Raw genomic sequence first — 5,295 nt, 5'->3', positions numbered from 1 at the left:
TGGAATGCAAATTAAGATATCTCTGTTTACTTCACCCTCTCCCTCCCTCACAGGATTTCAAGATGCCATAAACAGGTTTGACATTGATTAGGGTTGACTGTGTACTGCTGTACTGCAAGACATTTTTTGTTGTTGAAGGAAATTCGTTATCTTTTTAACTAGAAGCAACCAACTGACTTTGAAAGTTTGCTCCCGCCAGCGTAAAGTAGTGTACAATTTCCCTCACAAGACTCTACAGTCCGGCCTTATCTGGTGCCTGAGCGTTAAGTAGGCTACTGTTAAAACACGGTGCTGCCCCCCTGGCAGTAATGGGAGATGCCTGACCTGTAAAAGACTGGCAGGGATATAGAGATCACCGGCACAGTATGTGTAAGTAGATATTGGGTAAAATCCCTGTAAGTACGCCTCCCCGCAGCATTTCAGATAAGAGTGGCTTTGCAGTGAAACGTTCACTGTTAAAAACCTCTCACAGAAGTAATCCTGGGTCAAATAATAAATAGTGTAAAGACTCTATTTAAGCAAAAAAGGTACATTCAGAGTGGAAATTCCTAAATCTCAATCCCAAGCAGCCGACTTGAATGTGTTGGAAAGAAGGAAGGGACGTGGCAAAATAAACATTTTATAACAATTTTTATTATTTTATGTTGTTACATTAATCAGTGTCTCTCTTCTCCTACCTGTCTGCTCGCACCACCCAGCCTTCTGCCACCGGATCCATCTGTCTTCCACTCTGTGTGGGGCAGATGGAGCAACATGACAAGGGCACGGGAGCCAATCCATTCCCACCTTGTCATCTGCAGGCATTTCGATCTGCCACAGCCCTCTTCCATCTCGATTAGGAGCGGCCTGCTGGCGGGAGACGAGTTTGTGTGTGTGTTAAGCGCATGTAGGTGTGTGTGTGTGTGTATTACCGAAGTGGGGGGGGACGGCTTTGTGGTCTGAGGCTGAACTAGCCTGCACTGCAACATCCCTCAATTCCTCCTCCCTGTCATCCACCTGTCAGAGCCAAAGCCACTGTCATGCTGCGGATCTGAAGAATATCGCCGCTTCACCTCCACGATGACAATTACTGTCCCGTGGAAATGGGAAATGTCAGCTAACGACGGACCATCTCAGATCTTGCGGTTTCTTGGTAATTGATGAAATGGTGTGACTTGTTTTCTCTACAGATGTTAGACCACTCAGCCTGTGTGGAGTTGGCGTGTTCTCCCCGTGTCATGCGTGGATTGTTTTCTGGTACTTTGGCATCCTCCCACAGTCCAGACACACGCTCTGGGGGTTGGGTTAATTGGTGACTCTAAATTGCCCTAAAAAGGGGTGTGAGTGTGAAAGGGAATGATTGTCTGTCTCTCTATGGCTCTCTATTTACAAGAAGCTATGCAACTTTCTACTCCAAAGTTCACACCTTACTGTTGACATAAGGTGTAAAACGATTAAAAGGAACCTAGGTGTAGTGTGCACAGGGGTCTGATACACACTCTGTTTTGTTCCGCTGAGGAAAGACTCTTAGCCAGTCCCAAAAAAAGGAACAGAATTAATGAACAGGGGGACACACGAGATGCAACCATATTTCCTCGACACTCCCCCCGCCTGAACACTGTGGACACTTCCCCCTTGCACAATGGAAAGGGTCTCTTCACGACTGGCTGAGATGCACTAACGATCATCCCACCAGATATTTCTTGGATTGGGCTTTCAAGGCCACTCCATTCTGAAAGCACAAGAACAAGGCAATGCACCAAATGTCCGAATCAAATGTAAATTGGCCTCAAAGATCTCAAGGTAGCCCCCAACAGTCACCTCGGAGCAGCGGGCAGCAAGGCCCCACTGACAAGACAATGAGTTCTCACGTTGCTTTTAGCTGTGCTCAGTGCGAGCAGCAACGCCTTCAAAGACTCCAGAAGCTTAGATTTACCCTTCTGCAAGGCAATTTATTGAGTAAAAAGTACATTATTCACCTCTGAGATGTAGTGAAATAGTCTTCAGTGGCAAATTAAAACCAGCTTCATACCGCCACATAGCGTCTGTGTTGCTCGTGATATCCAGCCAATCCAAAGATGAAGATTGCAGGCAGTTAAAATGAGTGTTAAAAAGGGGGCCGTGTCCGCCCGCTTAGCGTCAAAAAGAAGAGTATTTGTGAGCGAGCAGATGAGCTGTAATAGAAGTCCTGATTGGCACTGATGCAAAGTTCTATGAGGAAACCGTATGTTCTTGATTGGAGGAAAGTATAACCCATAGGCTCCAATAGAGGGCACAGCCTTTGTGCAATCATGTGAACATTCACTGCTGCAATCACCAGAATAGAGATTCACCTTGCACATACTTTAACACTTAATTTGTTTTATCAAGGCTTTGCTCCACCATCGCCTGGTGAATAAATGTTTAGTTACAGAAATGGGCCCGTTTCTGTTTGCTTAATTCATCCTGTAAAATCCCCATTGGAGCAAACAGGAATAGACAGAGTATTACAAGGGGGGACAACACACTCGCACACCCCCACAGGGCTGGCCTCCACTGTCTGTTTGTCCCGACTAAACGTGTTTGCTATTCTCTTCAGGTGGACACAACGCTCACCAGTCCATCCAGGATCCAGCGCCACCTAGTTTACTGTCATTCTTGTGTCCTGCAGAACTCACTGGCTGCAGTAGGAGTTTTCTAGGCTCTATGTGAAAATGGTTAGCAGACTTTTATCTTCCACTCCGAGCGCTTAACAGAAAGGAGCCTGCGTGTCTTGAGTGCAGGTGTGGTATTTCAAGGTTGTAAGGTTGCTTGGAAAAAATGTCCCGATGTAGACCTGTGTTTAAAAAAATGCAGGATGCAGTTTAGCACCAATATTCACTTTGGAGGGATTAATTAACACAACCCACAACACAAGCTGTCCCTGTGTACTGGCCTTGGTCTGAAACAAGTATTAGAAAGTAGAAAACCACCCTCTACATGTAGATCAGTTGACAGAAATAAATAGTTTGTAAGGAATCCTGTTCGTTGATACCTGCTTATCTCTCGTTGCCACACGTGGACAGGAGGTGATGTAGCAGCCTCGGGTCACGAGAGGGGGAGTCAGGGTGGACATGCTTGCTATTAGACAGGAGGGGAGTCCAAAGCCACACACACTGGACTGTGTGGAGCGGAGCTTTATCCGGTCTCCCAGGAGGGGATAAAAAAACAGCTTCTTTTCATTCTAGACATTTAACAAAAGCAAAGCAGGGACTGATTTAAAAGGGGTGTTGAATGGAATATAATTAGTTAGGTGCAGGTGTGGTAAACCAGCTGTTCTCAACACTCCCATAATGATAATACAAATAATTATAGGGAACCCTAATGTCTGGGATTTTATTTTATGATTCAGGATTGAGTTTAGGGGCAACTAGTTGCCAGTGCTTGGTGGCGTATGGCAGCGCGTCGTGACCTCTGCTCTTAGGCCACACAGCCGCCCGTAACACATCATTAAATTCCCCCACCAGTGAGTGTCGGTAAACAAAAAGCTTCTACCATGAAGTGCATGTTTATCTTTACAGTAATTTGCTCATAATCGTTCTGACCTACGTCCAGTTTGTAGTCGTGTTGCCGCCCCCGCGCGTTGTGAGCAGGAATTTGGTATCAATATCACGGTTGAAAATAGCCGTTTGAATAAACTAGTTGCCCTTGTGTAACACGGGGGGTTCGTATAGCGCAATAAATTTAAGCGTAAGCTGCTCAACTGTAAATTATAAATGAAATGACCCCAGGCACAATTGCACACTGTGCCCAGTACGAACATCCGACATGCAGATCTCTGATTGCCTCATTTTATCAAGCGAGGTCATCAACCTCGGCATCAATCTTTTCAGATTGGCTTAATGACGATGATATTTACCTCATTATCCTTGCCCCTCTGACCGTCTCTCTCCACGCTCATTTATCTCTCTTTAGTCCTTTTCCTTCCTTTTCCACTGTAAAACTGATTTTTAAATCATACTAGTTTTTAAAATGCAGTGTACACGGTGTAATAAAGATTGGCGGTGGCCGCCCGCATCCCAGTTCAAAACATTGGTGCTCACGTACCAAGCTGTGAATGGATCGGGTCCAGCTTACATCCAGGACATGGTCAAACCCTACATCCCAACCCGCACTCTCCGCTCTGCATCTGCAAAACTACTCGTCCCTCCCTCACTGAGAGCAAAACACTCGACTAGATCTCGACTCTTTGCTGTCCTTGCGCCGAAATTGCACTTTCTTGTTTCTTGTTCTCCTGAGTTTGTACCCTATGGCTGAATGCACTTATTGTACGTCGCTTTGGATAAAAGCGTCCACTAAATGACATGTAATGTTATGTAATGTAATTCTTCTATGACTGCGAAAAATATGTGGCATTGGGATGCCAAACTTCAAACATCCAGAACATGTTAAGAGTAATACCAGAATGTCAATACAAGCATTTTTCTCCAATACCACAACCATTGTATGTAGTTCCCAGGAAAATACACAATTCGGACAAATGTTAGCATGTTGGCATTCATTTCTGTTTTGTGTTTTATCCTGAACCTAAGAAGGAAATTCTGTAGCTGTACTCATTTTCACATTGCGGCTTCAATCAATGCTGATGAGAACGAACTAACAATAGCCTGAAGGTGCTTTAACACCCCTCAAAGCGTCTGAGAAGAACTGTTTGTTGACGGATCACTGCCACTTCACATTACATGGACGAAATGTTAAAGTGGTGCAGCTTTTAACATTTCTTCATATTGTAAATTTAGCATTCAACTGCCATTCATTTTATTTCCCTCAATACCCTGGCAGTCAAATAGCCCCCGCTCGTGCTCAGACATATCAATGCTGGCATAGATTTGCTCCAGCTTCAGTCGTTCTCAGGCTGCTTCTGTGTGCTATCGAAACATCTGCTTTCAAATTCTCTCTCTGATGTGGGTGTTTATACTTCTTAGAGTTTTCCCGGCAGGAGGTTAGTCTTTTAGAAAGTGCCAATTCTTGTAATTTTACTCTAATAACTTTGCTGGCTGTTATTACTGGCTCAGCCCGCACATTGACAGCTGCACACTGACAACGAGCTTCTAAAGCAGCTGAGACTGAGGTGGAAACCTGCTTCTTCTTTTTCAACGAATCAAACGAAAGTGGTGTATTTTGAGGTTTCAGCTAAACAAGGATGTAAAGTTAACATCAGCTGTGTAGTGCTCCTTTGTGTTATTTTTTACGATGATTATTACATTATTGAATATCGTTGGTAATCCTTTTGCACACGCAACAAGGCAGGGTCATGTTATTAGTCAACACCTCTGCTGCATTCTATTGTTTGGGGAG

The sequence above is a fragment of the Gasterosteus aculeatus genome, chromosome 16 (assembly GCF_964276395.1).
Source record: "Gasterosteus aculeatus chromosome 16, fGasAcu3.hap1.1, whole genome shotgun sequence".
Taxonomy (NCBI): Eukaryota; Metazoa; Chordata; class Actinopteri; order Perciformes; family Gasterosteidae; genus Gasterosteus; species Gasterosteus aculeatus.
This window is presented reverse-complemented; position numbering follows the sequence as displayed.